We start from the raw sequence: 19,495 nt of genomic DNA, 5'->3' as shown, positions 1-19,495 counted from the left end.
TATTTGTTCTTATACTAAACCACACTGTATTACTATGGCTTTTTGTAGATTATCTTAATATCTGGTAGGATAAGCTTCCCTTTATTCTCCCTTTTTAAAGGCTTAATCACATAAGTTTACAGAATTCCTCAAAAATACTCAGCTAAAATTTTGACATAGATTACCTGGAATTTATTAATAAACTTCAGGAGTAATAGCATCCTTTTAAGAATAAATTATCTAGGTACTTTCTAGGTTTTGTTGTTTTAATGACACACATTTACATTTTTTTTTCATTTTCTAGTTAGTTAAGGATGAGGAAAAGAAACTATTGATTTTTAATATCCTTGATAAACTTAAGCAGTTTTTAATAGTTTGCTGATTCTTTTTTCCCCTGAAGTAAATTGAGTATATAGTATGTACACAATGACAATTTAATTTTTTTCCTTACAATATTTATATCTTTTATTTTTCTTCCCTTATACTGTTAACAAGGACTTCGAGTAAAATGTTAAACAGCAACAGTTAATAGTAGGCATCCTTGTCTTGGTTTTGGATATTAAACACATCCAAAGCTTCTTATTAAGTATTACATTCACTGTTAGTTTACTAAGAAAGTGATAAACTTAGTGATATCACTAAGTATTATGTTCACTGGAGGTTTAGTAAGAAAGTGCTCTTCTAAAAAGAGTCAAGTATTTATCGTGCTTTTCCTATACAAACTGTGCCTCAGGGTAATCAAAGGATTGATGAGGGATTGTATTTCTTCTTTATAGAAGACTAGCTAATAAACAAAGAAGAGATAATAAATTTGAATAGCACCATTTTTCGACCACCTAACAAAATAAAGATCCAGGCAGCAAGCCATCACTGACTGCTAAAACACCAGGCAAAAAGGTTGGTAGGGGGCGTTCCCTGGCAGTCTGGTCGGTAAGACTCCACACTTTGAATGCAGAGAGCATGAGTTCAGTCCTTTGCTGGGGAAATAAGATCCCACATGCCGCATAACGTGGTAAAATAAATAAATAAATAAAAGGTCGATGGAGACCTTTACAATGATTGCATCTGCCAGGTAGCTAAATCCACTGCTGCTGCTGCTGCTAAGTCGCTTCAGTCATGTCCGACTCTGTGCGACCCCATAGACGACAGCCCATAAGACTCCCCCGTCCCTGGGATTCTCCAGGCAAGAACACTGGAGTGGGTTGCCATTTCCTTCTCCAATGCATGAAAGTAAACAGTGAAAGTGAAGTCGCTCAGTTGTGTCCAATTCTTAGCGACCCCATGGAGTGCAGCCCACCAGGTTCCTCTGTCCATGGGATTTTCCAGGCAAGAGTACTGGAGTGGGGTGCCATTGCCTACTCCGCCTAAATCCACTGGTCAATCTTAAAAGCAGTCAAGCATTACGTGCCTCCTGATATGAAGAAATAAAAAGTTATGCATCTGACTTTCCTGGAGTGGCACAGAGGGTAAGAATCCACCAGCCCAGGCAGGGGACATGGGTTTGATCCCTGGTCGGGGATATTCCACACGCCGCAGAGCAACTAAGCCCATGTGTCACCACTACTGAACCCGCGCCCTTGAGACCACACGCTGCAACCAGTCGGCTTCTGCGCTGCGACTACGGAAGCCCTTTCCACTAGAGCCCACAGCCTCCAGAAAGAGGAGCCCCTGCAATGAGAAGCCTGTGCGCCACAATGAAGAGCAGCCTCTCCTCACCACAACTAGAGAAAATTCACGCAGTAACAAAGACCCAGCGCAGTCAAAAATAAATAATAAACAAACAAGCAGGTCAGTTAAGATATAAGAAGTTTATTAAAAGAAGCTATGCATCAATAATTATAAAATTATTATCCACTTCCTTCCCTAATAACAGAGGTTAACCAAGCCTAACTACACATTAGAAGAAAGGGAAAAAAGACAAATGTTAAGCAATATCATGGCCAGAATGTGTGGCCAGAATCAGCCAAACCTTGAATGTGGAAAATTCCATAGGACAAATGACCTGGTTTCTTAGTAACATAAATAGAAAAATGAAAAAAAGAGGTAAAGGAGCTATTATAGTTTAAAAGAAAAAATGATTAACAGCCAAATGCTATGTGTGAAATCTGAAGCAACATTTATGAGTCAGTTAAGACAAGTTCAACCTAGTTAGACAGTAGATAATATTAAGGAATTAGTGTTAATTATTTTAAAACATTAATGGTTATAGAGAAAAAAGGCACATAGTGAGAATTGATTTTTTTAAAGAGTATGCTATCTGGAATGTTCTTCAAAATAATCTGGCAGGGCAGGAAAAAGTGTATAAGCCTGTATGTGTGCAAAGATTAAAGAGTTGCCATATACCGGTAATAACTGAAGCTCAGCAATGAGTACTCTCAGGTATATTAGACCACTCACTCTATCTTTATGCTTGAAAATGTCCATAACAAAAAAACTTAAGAGAAATCTAACATACAAATACTCAGTATAAGTTCCCTTATATATTCTTTGTTTGCTAAGAATTAAATCACAAACAATAACTGAAATTTATTAAATGCTTTTCTGATTCAAATCAGTAAAACATTTTTCTTTTCTCAACTATTAAAATGGTGAATTACATTAATAATTATTTTAAAGATGAACTATCTTTGGATTCCTGAACTAAATTCTGTTTGATCATGATGCATCACTCTTTCAGTATATTCTTAGATTCAGGTATTTAATATTTTATTTAGGATTCTTTCATCTATATGAATGAGAGAAATGGCTTTATAACGTCTCCTTGAATTTATCAGGGCTTGAAATCAAGCTGGTAAGTAGCCTCATAAAGAGGCAGTTTTCACTACTTTCCCATTTTCTGTAGTAACTTGTTTAAGAAGGGAATTAACTCTTCCTTCAAAATTTGATAGAATTCACCCATATATAGTCATCCAGGTATGGGATTTTAGGGAGGGAAGATCTTTGATTACCCTTCCATGTTTCATACTATTTCACATAATATATTCAAGTTGCCTATCACTATTCTACAAATTTATCCATTTCATCTACATTTTCAATTTTTTTTGTTTGCATTTACTTGTTTATAATTCTTGCATTTCAGAGGTTGTCAGACTTTCTTGGTTAATGGCATCTTTAGTGTCTCTACAGTTTCCTTCAAGGCACCATTTCACCAAATGAAACACCTAACAATTCTGTTTATCACACACTTAAGACTCAAATTTAGCACCTGGTGGGCATTTAGCACCTGGTGGGCACTGTACAATTTCTCAAATTTTAGAATCAAATTGGATACTGCCACCCTCATTTCTTATTTCACAGGTATCTGCTTTTTAAAAATCAGCAGCAGAGAGGACTCAGCTTTGCAAGAAATGATACCACCAAAAGGAATGCAGTGAGTGTATCAATCTTCATTCTGAATTTTATATATGTTCACCTCCTTTTTTCTTACTCAGTCTTCTCAGAAAATTGCCTTAATAATTCCAAAGAGTAAGTATCCCAACTTTTTACTTATATTTTATTTTCTGATCTTTTAATTTCATTTCTTTCTCTTCTTTTGAGTGTGCTCAATTGTTCTATCTCTGACTTCTTGAACTCAGCGTTTAACCTTCTTTTTCTATCTTTAAAATATATTTATAGAACAGTTGCAAAAATACAGAGTTCCTTTACACCCTTACTTTTCCTTAAAAGCTTTCCTTAATGTTAACCAAAGTACAAGGAAACTAACACTGGTATAATATTATTAATTACACACTTAATTTAAATATCATCAGTTTTCCCACTAAGGTGCTTTACTTCTCTTCTAGGTTCCATACAGGACCTGTCAATCTTTTGGAGATTGAGGTGATTAAGGAAAAAATGACATCTAATGTAATGTGGGAGTCTGTGTTGGATCCTTAATAGAAAAAGAACAACTGAGCACACCCAAAGGAAAAAGAAGAAAGGAAATAAAAAGAAAGGAATAAGAAATGAGGGTAGCAGTATCCAGTGTGATTCTAATTAGAAGAGCAGGAATATAAGGAAAGCTGCTACTTTAACTTTCTTCTGTATCATACTTTATGCCTGGTATATTTTTCTCCACTGTTTATATTTCTATTTTTAGTGACTTTCTGTTTTACTATGCCTCTGATAGATAACGTTTTTGAAGTTTTAAAAGTCTGAGAACCGCTGTCTTTGTATTTTGTTGTTGTTCAGTCCCGAAGTTATATCTGACTCTTTGCAACCTCATGGACTGTAGCACTCCAACATCCTTTGTCTTCCACTATCTTCTGGAGTTTGCTCAGATTCATGTCCATTGAATCTGTGATGCCATCCAACCATGTCATCCTCTGTCATTCCCTTTTCCTACTGCCCTCAATGTTTCCCAGCATCAGGGTCTTTTCCAATGAGTTGACTTGTAGCACCTACTGGCCAAAGTACTGGAGCTTCAGTTTCAATCCTTCCAAAGAATATTCAGGGCTGCCTTCCTTTAGGATCGACTGATTTGATCTCCATGTAGTCCAAAGGATTCACAAAGTCTTCTCCAGCACCACAATTCAAAAACATCAATTCTTCAGTGCTCAGCCTTCTTTATGGTCCAACTCTCACATCCTTATGTGAAGACTACTGGAAAAACTATAGCTTTGACTATACAGCCTTTGACAACAAAGAGATGTCTCTGCTTTTTAACACTCTGTCTAGATTTGTCATAGCTTTCCTCAATTAGAGCCTAACCTGCTGGGGTTTTATCAAACTGACTGGAAAAAGGGAAATACCCAATTCTAGCCTGCTCTAGTCATCCTGTCCCAACTAAATTAGGGATATGGGGGACATCAAAAAACACATGTGAGGTTCACAGCCCAGAGATACAGGCTCATTAAAAGACTGAGACCTAATCGTAAGACTACAGAATGCTCTCTCCCTGACCCATTACCACCATGTTATTTTGTTGTTGTTGTTATACATTTTCTAGCAGATGTTTTTGCTTTTTAAAATTTTATTGAAGTATGGTTAATTTATTGTATTGTGTTCATTTCTGTTGTATAGCAAAGTAACTCAGTTATAGACTCTTTTTCATATTCTTTTCCATTACGGCTTATCACAGGATACTGAATATAGCTCCCTGTGCTACAATGCAGGACCTTGCTGTTTATCCATCCTATATGTAACAGTTTGTATCTGCTAATCCCAAACTCCCAACAGTTCCCCCCCCCACACCCCTTCTCCTGTGGCAACCACAAGTCTGTTCTCTACGCCTGTACCATCACATTACTGAAGGCCTAATTACAAGAGTTCCCTTCACCAAGTATACTGTATGACTAATGACCAAGAAAAAATTTAAGACATACTAAAAGGTCAAAAAATACAGTTTGGAGACAGCTAGGATCAAAATCAGACTCAGATATTGGAATTACTAGGCACAGATTTAAAAACAATAATGATTAACAAGCTAAGGGCTCTAATAGATATAGTAGATAGCGTTTAGGAACAGACGGACAATATAAACAGAGATGGAAATCCTAAGAAAAAACTGAAAAGAAATGCCAGCGATCAAAGACACCAAAACAGAAATGAAGAATGATGGATTTATTAGCAGACTGGATATAGCTGATGTAAGAATATCTGAGCTTGAGGATATCTCAATAGAAAGCACTAAGACTGAAAAAGCAAAGAGAAAAAAGACTGGAAAGAAAACAGAACAGAATATCCATGAACTGTGCAACAACTACAAAAGGTTTAACACATATGTAATGGAAATACAAGAAAGAGAGGAAAGAGAGAAAGGAACAGAATATTGAAAACAATATGCAGGACTTCCCTGGTGGTACAGTAAATAAGAATCCACCTGCCAATGCAGGCGACATGGGTTCAATCCCAGGTCTGGGAAGATTCCACATGCCCCAGAGCAACTAAGCCCGTGGACCACAACTACTGAGCCTGCATGCTCCAGGGCCATGAGCCACAACTACTGAGCCTGTGTGTTCCAAGTACTGATGCCTGTACGCCTAGAGCCTGTGCTCCACAAGAGAAACCACCACAATGAGAAGCCCGTGCACTGCAACGAAGAGTAGTCCCTGCTCCTCACAACTAAAGAAAAGCCCACATATAGCAACAAAGATCCAGTGCAACAACAACAACAACAAAGAATATAAATAAAAAAGTAAAAAGAAAACATTTACTGAGAAAATTTCCTTAAATGACTGTCAGACACCAAACCACAGATCCAAGAAGTTCAAAGAACATCAAGTGGGATTAACACCAAAAAACTCTGTACGTAGGCATATCATTTTCAAAATACAGGAAGTCAAAGAAGCAAGAGCAGAAAAAAAATCTTACATGTAACAGAACAAAGCTAAGAATCATATCTGACTTCTCAGAAACCATGAAAACAACAGAAAAGTAGAGTGAAATATTTGAAGTGTTGAAAGAAAAGATGCCTACCAACCTGGAATTCTGTACCTGCAAAATTATCCTTCAAAAGTGAAAGTGAAAGAGAAAGAAAAACTTTATCAGGTAAAGTGGACTCTTACAAGAATTAAATGTTAAAAGGGTCAATATATCAGAAGTAATATCAATTATAAATATCTATGGATGAGGTTAATAAAAGAACTTTTAGACAAATAAAATATAAACTGATAGAACTAAAAGAAGTAAATAAATGATAATCATATATGGATATTTTCATACCCCTTCCTCAGTAACTGAAAGAACTAGTCATAAAAATCAGTAAGTATAGAAGTGAATGGCACAATCAACCACTTCATTCTAATTAAGAGTCATAGATTATTATATCCAGTAACTGCAAAATACATCTTTCTTTTCAGGTGCATACAGAATGTACAAGACTGTGTTGCTAAGTCATAAAACAAACCTCAATAAATTCAAAGAACGCAACCTTACAGAACTTTAATTGTGTTACAAACCAGTCACAATATGATACCGTGGAAAGCCTCAAATATACGAAAATTAAGTAGCGTGCACTTCTAAAGAATAAAATATGAGCACATTAGGTCAAAAATAAGGAGAAGAGTAGAAACCAACCAAACAAAACAGATAAAAAAGAAAATTAATAAAGCCCCGAACTAATTCTTTAAACAGTTTTATGAATCTTTTCAAAGAGAAAATACAAATTACTAATTTTACAAAGAAAGAGACTTCACAATAGATACCGTAGATATCAATGACATAAGAACTTAATGCCAATAAATTTGGCATAATACAATGAAACATTTCTTGAAAATCACAATGTATCAAACATGACACAAGATGAAATAAAGTTCTAAATAACTAATCAAGGATCAAAGAAATTTAACTTGTTATCAAAATTTTCCTCTGAAGAAAACACTGATGGAGGGATGGGATGGTGAGGGAAATGGGAGGGAAGTTCAAAAGGGAGGGGATATATGGCTGATTCAGGTTGAGGTTTGAAAGAAAAACAACAAAATTCTATAAAGCAAGTATCCTTCAATAAAAAAATAAATTTAAAAAATTTTTAATAAAACTTTTCAAAACTGAAAAAAAAAACCAAAAACACTGAAGGAAGAACTCATACCAATTTTATACAAACTCTTCAAAGATATTCCTTTTTTTCTATATTTCTCAACTCATTTCATAAGGCTAGAATAACTCTGTTACCAAAACCAGATAAAGACATTACAAGAAAGTGACAGATGGTATATTTCATGGATTACAGACATAAAAAACCTTAATAAAAATACTAGCAAATTGAATCCAGCAATATATAAAGGTTATAATACATGATGATCAAGTAGAGTTTATCTTAGTAATGAAAACCATTTGGGGAAAAAAAATCAATCAATGCAACTATTTATAGAATAAAAAAGGAAAATTATAGTAATCTTAAAAGCTATAATAACAGCACTGGATAACATTCAGTCATTTATTATAATAATAATAAAACTCAGCAAACTAGGAACAGAAGGAACTGTCCTTAATGAGATAAAGGATGTATATGAGAAAACTATAACAACATACTTTATGGTAAAAGACTGAATGCCTTCCATCCAAGGCAAGGATTTCCTCTTTCACCAGTGTAGTAAGGCACAAAAAAATACAACGCAGAAAGGTTGAGCGTGAACAAATACAATTGTCCCCATTCAGAGAGGACACAATTATGCAAAAATCCTAAAGAACCAAAACCAGAAGAAAACAAAATCTACTAGTACTACTAAATGAGTTTTACAAGCTCACAGATACAAGTTTGATATCAGAAACCAATTCTATTTCTTTATACTCACAAAAGAAAACTGAAATTAAAACTAAGAAAAAAATACCATCATAAAATACTCAGGAATAAATATGTAACAAAAATTATGTATAGCTTTTATATAAAAACTATAAGACAGTTAAAAGAGATTAAAGAAGACCTCAATAAATGGGGAGATAGAAGATGTTCATGAACTGGAAAACTCAGTATTGTTAAAATGTCAATTCTCCTCAAACTGGTCTATAGAGTCAATGCAGTATTAATCTTAATCTCAGCAGGCTTTCTTAAAGACTTAACAAAAGACTTAAAAAAGACACTGACAAGCTAATTCTAAAATTCATAAAATGCAAAGGATCTGAAATAGAGAAGAGAAACTTTAAAGAAGCAAAAATGAAATCAATACGAAGTTTACTACAAAGTTACAGTAATCCAGTTAATGTTGTTATTGGCATTAGAATAGCCGTATCAACGAATGGAATTGATCAGTATTTTGAAATAGACCCACATTCATATGGTCAAGAGTCTTTGGTACCAAAGCAATTTAATGTGAAAAGTAAAAAAATGGTGCTAGAACAACTGGATCCCCACAAGTAATAAGGAAGTGAAGCTCAACCCTTATCCTTTAAACTTTATTAAAAAAATCAGTTTTGAGACAGATCACAGACCCAGATATAAAATCTAAAACTTCAAAGTTTATAGGAGAAAACTGAGAGAATATTTTTGTCACCTTGGAGAAGGCAGACATTTCTTTAATACAAGAAACAATTCTCATAAAATTTAAAAGTTGGAAAGTTAAACCATTAAAATTTAAAACTTCTGCCATCATAAGATACCATCCAGGCAAGTCACAGACTTAGAGGAGATACTCATAAAATCTGTCTCACAAAGGGCTTGTATCCAGAATTCATAAACAACTCCAAAACTCAGTAATCAAAAGATAAGGAAGCCAATAAAAAAAAAAAAAGACTTGAACAAAAACTTCATTAGTTCAATGGGCAATGAACACATGTAAAATTGCACCAACATCATTAGTTATCAAAGAAAATTAAAACCATATTGAGATATCACTATATAGAACAGCTGAAGTTTAAAAGACTGACAAAATCAAATGTTGGTGAGAATATGGAGCAAGTGGAACACTATTGCTGGGAAAAAGATTTTTTTTTAGAAAAAGTTTTGCCAGTTTCTTGTTAAGTTCAAACATACTTGTCCTTTGATGCAGCAATTCTACTCCTGGGGTAGAATCCACTAACAATTAAATGTGTGTGTGTGTGCACACGCGCCTGTGCATGTGCACACAATTGCTCAGTCGTGTCAGACTCTTTGTGACCCCATGGACTGTAGCCCACCAGGTTCCTCTGTCCATGGAATTTTCCAGGCAAGAATACTGGAGTGGGTTGCCATTTCCTCCTTCAGGGAATCTTTCCAACCTAGGGATCAAATCCGTGTCTCCTGCATCTCTTGCATTGCAGGCAGATTCTTTACCACTGAGCCAGCAGGGAAGCCCATAATTAAACATATGTCCACACAAAGACTTGTTTGCAAATAGTCATGGCCAGCAACTAAAGGATCAGCTAAGAGTGTTCACTCTATCAGAATAATAACTGTATAGAAAAGCTTATCTTACTGGTGTCTTTCCTGGTGGCTCAGTGGTAAAGAATCTGCCTGCAATGTAGGAGACGTGGGTTCGATCCCTGGGTCGGAAAGATCCCCTGGAGAAGGAAACGGCAACCCACTCCAGTATTCTTGCCTGGGAAATCCCATGGACAGAGGAGCGTGGGCAAAAGAGTTGGACACGACTTGGGAATAAACAACCAACAACCAATGGTGTCTTAATATTCCTAAAGTGTGTCATAAAAAGCTGAAGATTTTTAATAGTGTAAGATTTATTATTTGTTCTTTTATTTTTAAAAATTGCTTGGCTATGCCATGCAGCATGCTCAATCTTAGTTCCCCAACCAGGACTGAACCTATGCCCCTTGCAGTAGAAGCTGAATTCCAACCATTGGACCACCAGGGAATTCCTTTATTGGCATTTTAAATACACAGATTTAAAGTTAAGGATAAAATAATACTGTTTAAAACTTGACTATGTTGCATTTAAAATAATGTTGGCATAAGCTGATATGATTTATGAAACAAACTACCATTTTCCTTTCCTTTAAATATTTTAAATTTCTATCAAAAAACAGAATGAACTGATTAAAAAACCATAGAAGACTTACGATAATCTCAAACTGAAACAACTCAAATGCTCATCAGTAGAACAATGGATTATGGGCAATGACAGTACAGTCATACAATGGACAACTACTCAGCAATACAAGTGGAAACAATTTCTAATAATTATAGGATTCTAGATGAATCAGGTATACATTATGCTGAGTAAAAGAAGCCAGGCACAAAGGAGTATGATTTCATTTTGATGAAGTTCTAGAATGGACAAAATTAATCTAAGGTGAAAATATCAGAATAGCAGTTACCTAGGGCTTGGAGTCCTTAACAAGGAAATTTCTAGTCAGACAGAAATGTTCTGTTTGACAGAAATGTGAGTTACATGAGGTTAACCATTGTCAAAAATGTACAATTAAGATTTGCGCCTTTTGAAATACGTAAATTTTCCTCTAAGAAATAAAGAATTCAAATAGGGTGTCATTAGAAAAATTTTGGTGATATAAACCCAAAATTCCTTATCTAAAAGGATTCCCCATAGTAACCTATTCATACATCTACTATTCCTAACAACTGGATAAAAGGCACACATGTAAAGTTGGTATTATACCCCATGTATGGCTGTGTTCGATCTTACACCAAATTGGTGCATAAAAAAAAGTAAATACAAATGACCATAAATACCCAAACCAAGAATACAAGATTCTTTTTAGACAATCACAGAAATTCAACCTATCTAGGAGATATCAACTACCCACTTTCTGTTACTTTCCCAGGTTGGAGAGAGCAAACTAGACAAGGGAAATTCCAATACAATGAAGACCACAGTGATAATAGGCAATGAAATTCTGTTTCTATTAATAGGCATCTATCTTGAAAAATACTAAAGTGTGTCTAAAAAGAGATGTATACAAATAGGTACAGAATGTTCCCTGCATCATGGTTTGCTACAGGACAAAAAAAATTCCTAGAAAATTTCCATTTCTCATTTCATTAATAGGGCAAACAAATAAATCATGGCCTGGCCTTACTGTGGAAATACACAGTTAAAAGAATGAAGCAGATTTATATAAACTGACTGAGAAAGAGCTCTAAGACAAACTGTTTCATGAAAAAAAGCCACATTTACAAATACACACAGCATAATTTCATTCATGTATCACATCCATAATTAGGGGTAACAAATATTTTTTTTAAGGAACATAGCAATGATTTCAATCTCTATACCATTCAAGTTTTTTTAAAAAGTCTTAAAATAGAACTCTACTAAAAAAAGATCAAGTGTTCAAGTTTTTTCTTTTTTTTCCCCGATTTACTTTGTATTTGTCTCTAAATCACATGTTCCTTAATAGTGTTTCAGTTTTAGGTATTTTCTTTTGAATTTCCATCATGGAAGGGCTTTCTTTCACCTCCCTCTCCTCTGCACACACTACCATCTCTCCATCCTCCCAATATTCTTTCAATTTGGTTGCATCAGTATTCATTGTTTGGTATTATGACTGTAAGTGCTACTCACAGCTTTATCACGATGTGTACTGTGATGACTTTCTGTATAAAATGTATTTTCCTGCATTTCAAATTTGTCTTTTCTGCACAGGGCTGTGGGGACATTGATTTTGTATATTTTATTGCTAACCTGTAACCAAACCCTTCTCCCAGCTGTGTAACCTTCTCTCGGTATTCAAGCACATTGCTGCTGCTGCATCGCTTCAGTCGTGTCCAACTCTGTGCGACCCCATAGACGGCAGCCCACCAGACTCCATCGTCCCTGGGATTCTCCAGGCAAGAACACTGGAGTGGGATGCCATTTCCTTCTCAAGTTTTTTAAAAAGCAAAAAACTGAACAAACTCTTCTTACTGAAAATAAGTGTTTCTTCCATATTAGAGTTCTATATTTCCAGAGAGAAAAGGAATGAAACCACCTCTTTCCCTCTGCCTAACATATTTATTACTCATGGCTCAATAATGATTTTTTTTTTTAATAATGAATTTTAAGACTGAGTATTCAGCTTAAAAAATCTTACATATAAAAATTCCTTATAGTTCCCTAAGTGCTTTTCTATACTATACCTCTTTCTATCCTAACAACCCTGTGAGGAAGGAAAAATAACATCCAAACTCTAAAGATCACTGAAAACACTTCTAATGTTCACCCACTTTCAAGTCTGCATCTCTACCAGACACAGGAAAATTACACTTCCTTGCCCTGTTTTGCAGTCAGACAGAGGCCTTCTAACTAATTCTAGCTAAAGGGCTATAGGCATGGTCGTCACTTTGGAGCCAGAGCAATTTATTTGCTGTGTAAGATCCTCCTCTTTCCTTGCTCTGTGACCCTTAAAAACATATGAAGTTGACTGAGATGCCACACGGTATAAAGTAACTACTTAGAGAAGAGCCCTCCACTCATCACCCCCACCAATCTGGTCACACAGTCTGAGTAATAAATGTATTTTGGGTATTTAAAGTCTCTGAGATGGCAGGTTTGTTGCTTATTTTTAGCATAACCTCATCTATCATTACTGATAGACTCAATGTTTAAAAAAATTAAACAAGCAAAACTGTTCATAACAAAGAGTCACAAAGTACTATCTGGAAAAATGCGCTAAGAATATTCCTAAAGTGTATGGAAATAACTCACTGGGGGGAATGTGAGCAGAATTGATAGTAGAAATGAAAGGGCTTTCAGGTAGAGATTGATATGAGCATCTCTACAAGATTAAATTAAAACTAATATAGTACATTAAAACTAACTGAACATGAATTAAAGGACATGGTAGTACAAATCATTTTTTGACATTTAAATAAACATTCCCATAATTTATTAGGTTTTAACCTCTGTGCCTCAGTTTCCTTAGCAGTAATATATTCAGTTTTTACTAATATACTATTTGTAATAATCTCTGCCTTGCAACCCCATGGACTGTAGCCCATCAGGTTTCTCTGTCCATGGGATTCTCCAGGCAAGAATAGTGGAGTGAGTACCCATGCCCTTCTCCAGGGGATCTTCTCGACCCAGGGATTGAACTTTGGCCTCTCGCATTGCAGGCAGATTCTTTACCAGGGAAGCCCCTACTAATAAGATATTTGTAACAATCCTTGCCTTGTGGGTCTTCTCAATTATATATCTATATCTATTCCTCTCTCTCCTTATATATATATATATATAGATAAATATCTACACATATTTGTGTAGATATCTACACATATACATATATATGTGTGTGTGTATATATATATATATATATGTAACTTATACACATATACTTTTAGTGTCAAGCTAAATAAATATTGATTGTGAATGTTAAAAAAAAAAAAAAGAATATTCCTAACTGATGGCAGCATAACTCCCAACTCCAAATTCTGGTTATCTGTAATATTCAAGCAGTAGCTTTTAAATGTTAAATAAGAATGTTTTTAATTTAACTTTGCAACAAAAAACAATGGAACTAACTTAGTGTTAAACTTATAACCAAAGTATGATTTCATATTTTACTAGTATTTTATTTTTCTTAATGGTTATGAGATGTCAAAATATAAGTACTTATGATCAACATCACACTAACATGATTGTCCCTAATAACAACCATCTCTATTTAGAAAGAAATAACAAGTGCCAGGTTTGATTCCATTTTTCCTAATAGTGAATCAAGTATGAAAAAGCGAAAGTGAAAGTAGCTCAGTCGTGTCCCATTCCTTGGGACCCCACAGACAGTAGCCCGCCAGGCTCATCTGCCCATGGGGATTCTCCAGGCAAGAATACTGAAGTGGGTAGCCTTTCCCTTCTCCAGGGGATCTTTCCAACCCAGGTCTCCAGCATTGTAGGCAGATTCTTTACCGTCTGAGCCACCAGGGAAGCCCAACTAAGCATAGACAAATATAAAAATTAGCCTACTGTCTGAAAACAGATAGCTTTTTCTGACATCACAGAGGCTTCAGCGAGATGATCTGAGATCTACACAATTTTAGAAATGATGAACAAATAACAGAAAAATTAACCTAATTTCCTTCATAGATTCATTTTAAAGACTCCTGAGTATCATTTTCTCTGGTTAAAGAAAATCTCCAACCTACAGACATAAGTCACCTTTTTCCTAAAGGGTCTAAACAGAAACTCTCCCCGAATTCCAATAACCATATTTCATCTTTCCAAATAACAGACTCCATGTCATCTTACCAAGGTACTGAGTTTCATGTACTACTTCAAACATAAGACATTCATCCTCAGACCCCAGCATGGCCATTTACCAAGAGTTTATTATGTATCAAATATTGCAGAAAGCACTACACAAAGGACCTCATTTATTTTCTTAATAACTGTGTGATAAAGAGTTTGGCTGACCTCTGTCTGGGGTTCCTAGGAAGTAACTTGAAATCCTTGAAATTTCCCATATATAGTGAGTGTCTTTGTTATTTACACTTCCACCCCACCCACATATCTGAAAGTTTATACTAATGAAGTAACTTATTAATTTTATTTTTAATTGGCAGATAATTACTTTACTCTCTTCAAGAAAATTTGAGATACCAAAGGAACATGTCATGCAAAGATGGGCACAATAAAGGACAGAATGGTATGGACCTAACAGAAGCAGAAGATATTAAGAAGAGGTAGCAAGAAGACACAGAAGAACTATACAAAAAAGATCTTCATGACCCAGATAACCACGATGGTATGATAACTCACCTAGAGCCAGACATCCTGGAATGTGAAGTCAAGTGGGCCTTAAGAAGCATCACTACGAACAAAGCTAGTGGAGGTGATGGAACTCCAGTTGAGCTATTTCAAATCCCAAGAGATGATGTTGTGAAAGTGCTGCACTCAATATGCCAGCAAATTTGGAAAACTCAGCAGTGGCCACAAGACTGGAAAAGGTCAGTCTTCATTCCAATCCCAAAGAAAGGCAATGCCAAAGAATGTTCAAACTACTGCACAGTTGCACTCATCTCACACGCTAGTAAAGTAATGCTCAAAACTCTCCAAGTCAGGCTTCAACAGTACATGAACTGTGAAATCCAGATGTTCAAGTTGGATTTAGAAATCAAATTGCCAACATCCGTGCATCACCGAAAAAGCAAGAGAGTTCCAGAAAAACATTTACTTCCGCTTTACTGACTACACCAAAGCCTTTGACTGTGTGGATCACAACAAGCTGTGGAAAATTCTTAGAGATGGGAATACCAGACCACCTGATTTGCCTCCTAAGAAATCGGTATGCAGGTCAAGAGGCAACAGTTAGAACTGGACATGGAACAACAGACTGGTTCCAAATCAGGAAAGGAGTATACTGTCACCCTGCTCATTTAACTTATATGCAGAGTACATCATGTGAAATGCCATCTGGATGAGGCACAAGTTGGAATCGAGATTGCTGGGAGAAATATCAATAACCTCAAATATGAGGTTGATAACACCCTCATGGCAGAAAGCAAAGAGGAACTAAAGAACCTCTTGATGAAAGTGAAAGGAGAGAGTGAAAAAGTTGGCTTAAAACTCAACATTCAGAAAACTAAGATCATGGCATCTGGTCCCATCACTTCATAGCAAACAGATGGGGAAACAGTGGAAACAGTGACAGACTTTATTTTTGGGGCCTCCAAAATCACTGCAGATAGTGACTGCAGCCATGAAATTAAAAGATGCTTGCTTCTTGGAAGAAAAGCTATGACCAATCTATACAGCATATTAAAAAACAGAGACATTACTTTGCCAACAAAGGTCCCTCTAGTCAAAGCAATAGTTTTTCCAGTAGTCATGTATAGATGTGAGAATTGAACCATAAAGAAAGCTGAGCACCAAAGAATTGATGCTTTTGAATTGTGGTTTGGAGAAGACTCTTGAGAGTCCCTCGGACTGTGAGGCGATCAAACCAGTCAATCTTAAAGGAAATCAGTCCTGAATATTCATTAGAAGGACTTATGCTGAAGCTACAATACTTTGGCTACCTGATGTGAAGAATGGACTCATTGAAGAAGACCCTGATACTGGGCAAGATTGAAGGCAGGAGGAGAAGGGGACAACAGAGGATAAGATGGATGTATGGCATCACTGACTCAATGGGCATGAGTTTGAGCAAGCTCTAGGACTTGGTGATGGACAGGGAAGCCTGGTGTGCTGAAGTCCATGGGGACGCAAAGAGTTGGACATGACTGAGTGACTGAACTGAACTGAATTACTTTACAATAATATGGTTTCTGCCATACATCAACAAGAATCAGCAAAGGGCATACATGTCCCCTCCCTCTTGAACCTCCCTACCACCTCCGTCCTCGTGCGACCCCTCTAGGCTGTCACAGAGCACCAGCAGAATTAAGTAACTCAGACTGGAGGTTGGCCATACCAGAAAACCAACCAAGTGATTAGAGGGCTAATATCATGTGATCAGAGGGCCGGGGCTTTCCGGCACAGCTCTGCCACTGGGAAGGGTAGTGGAATTAGAAACTGAATTATGTGGGCAATGATTCAATTAATCATTATTCAATATAAGAAATCCCAATAAAAACTCTGGACACCTAACCTTGGGTGAGGTTCCCTGGTTGGCAATACTTTGTTGTCATGCAGTAAATGTGTTGGGAAGATAATAATATGTCCCTGAGAACAAGAAAACATTGCACTTGGAAATCCTGCCTTTTGACTGGTTCAGATTTGTGTGTCTTTGCTATGATAAAACTTTAGTCATAACTACAGCATTTCCCTGAGTTCCGTGAATTGTTTCAGTGAATTATCCAACCTAAGTTAATCTATGGAGATGCCTGAAATTTGTAACCAGCAGATCAGAATTGAGTGTGGCTCAAGAGGTCCTCAACTTTAAGTAGTATTTTATACAATCTTGTAGAAGTCTGGGCCCTTAACCTGGAGTCGGCCAACTTTAAGTAACAACAAAGTTTAGAAATGTCCTCTAAGAGTCTGGTTCAAACTTGAGTCCTAGGGGGGCCATCATAATTATATCCCTCTCCCCCATTTCAAGCCACCTGTCTGTCCAAGTGCAGGTGACTGCAGTCTGCTTTCTTTCTCCAATCATTCAGGGAATAAACGTCCCTGATGGCTCAGTTGGCTAAGAATTCACCTGCAATGCAGGAGACCCCAGTTTGATTCCTTTAGGTCGAGAACATCTGCCAGAGAAGGGATAGTATTCTGGGGCTTCCCTTGCGTTTCAGCTGGTAGAGAATCCGCCTGCAATGCGGGAGACCTGGATTCGATCCCTGGGTTGGGAAGATCCCCTGGAGAAGGGAAAGGCTAACCACTCCAGTATTCTGGCCTGGGGAATTCCATGGGGTTGCAAAGAGTCGGACACAACTGAGAGACTTTCACTTTCATTTTTGTGACCTTTTAGATGATGTCATGAACATGAAAATTCTTACCCAAGGAACCTTCCTTTTCATTGATTCTATACATTCTCTAAATATACAGTTAGAATACTCAGGATAGGTATGAATGGATTAACCTATACCTCCACACTCTAATGATTTTATATCTCAAAGAAACTCCAGCCTCCACCACACACATACAGGAAAACTCTTCTGAGATCATCCCTGACTTGGTTTCATCCACAAACCCTACAGGCACACTTAATCTTCAAATACAGGCAGACAGCTTTTCAGTGCACCACTTTCACTGAGGGAATAAATTACATTCCTCCTCCTGTCATCCCACCCCCACTCCTCCAAACCCCCAAAAGCCGATTCCATGATCACTGCTGAAAACAAGATTCTTTCTACTTCTTTTTCTTCTAGTCATGGAAGCTCTCAGAACTGTCAATTTAATCAAGCCCTCCCTACAAAGCATTCAAACCAGCACCCAACCTGTTCTCCCCTGGGATGGCCCCATACACAGACACACACGGCATCATTAGAGAAGAGATAAAATAAGCAAAGGAAGAAAACAAGAAAGAATCCTGTGGTGCTGGACTGGAACTAGGGAGACCTACATACAGACACACAGATCCATTGACAGGGTTTGGGATTAGTGACATACCAACAGCAACGAGTTGACTTAGTATTTTATTTCTGAACACTATCTCTACTAAAAAGGAACAGGCTCCTTGGAGAAATGGTTGATTTCAGAACTGAGGCAGGGAAAAGTCCAAGATGTGTCCAAAACATCTTGTGTCAGAAAAAGGAAGTGCTCAAAGAACGATGGGGACATAAAAAAGAACAAAGACAGCTTGAAGGGCCTGTATGTGCGTGCTTAGTCACTCAGTTGTGCCTGACTCTGTGACCCCATGGACTGTAGCCAGCCAGGCTCCTGTGTCCATGGGGATTCTCTAGGCAAGCATACTGGAGAGGGTAGCCTTTCCCTTCTCCAGGGGATCTTCCCAACCTAGGGATCGAATCCAGGTCTCCCACATTGCAGGCACATTCTTTACCATCTGAGCCACCAGGGAAACCGCTTGAAGGGCCTCCCACTGGTCAAATCTAGGACAATTCTGACCACCAGAATAATGGGACTCCAAGAATACATACTGATACAAATAAAAAACTGAACATTTGGTAAGAAACAGGATATTTAATAGTCTCAAAGTATCTCACCACCAAATACTTAATGATTAGAGAGGGAAAAACAGTAACTCCACAGTAGAGAAGCCTTGCAGAAATCCCCTTATCAAGAGATCAAAGTTAAAGAGCTATTGAACCAAACCAAAATCATATGCTACTGGAACACTGAGAACAAGTGATTTCTGTAATATTTCTGTGAAAGCGACAACCTGACTCTAACCATGAAGCGTACAGACAAACCCAAATTGACAGGCATTTACAAAATAAATGGCCTGTACTTGTCAAGTGTCCAGATCATGAAAATCAAAGAAAAACCAACGCAACATTCCAAACTGAAGACTGAAAAGACATGACGTACAAATGCATGTTTTGGAACTGGATATTTTTGATACAAAGGATGTTATTGCAACAATTGGATCTCAGTTTCCTCATCTGTAAATCATGAGATTAAACTAGATCTACTGCTCCAAATACCAATAAGGGACTTAGGCTTCTGTATAGACAAAACATTAGACCTAACAGTCCTTCAATATATAAAAAGCTCTCGATTGGTATTCTAATATAAAGAAAGATTGCCACAGACACCCAGAAGTTGTAACCAAAATTAAGTTGTATGGGGAAAAAGTCTTAAAGAAAAAAACATTATACAATCAATACTGTATCCACATA

General features: G+C 36.8%; 1 protein-coding gene across 8 annotated transcripts in view; it reads right to left on the bottom strand.

Annotated features, from left to right (window-relative positions):
• UBR2 (ubiquitin protein ligase E3 component n-recognin 2) overlaps window positions 1–19,495 on the bottom strand; it is a 104,989-nt gene that overhangs the window by 74,843 nt on the left and 10,651 nt on the right. The window lies entirely within an intron of this gene.

This window comes from Muntiacus reevesi, chromosome 20, assembly GCF_963930625.1.
Source record: "Muntiacus reevesi chromosome 20, mMunRee1.1, whole genome shotgun sequence".
Lineage (NCBI taxonomy): Eukaryota > Metazoa > Chordata > Mammalia > Artiodactyla > Cervidae > Muntiacus > Muntiacus reevesi.
The sequence above is the reverse complement of the archived record's forward strand: the minus strand, read 5'-3'. Positions and strand labels throughout refer to the sequence as shown.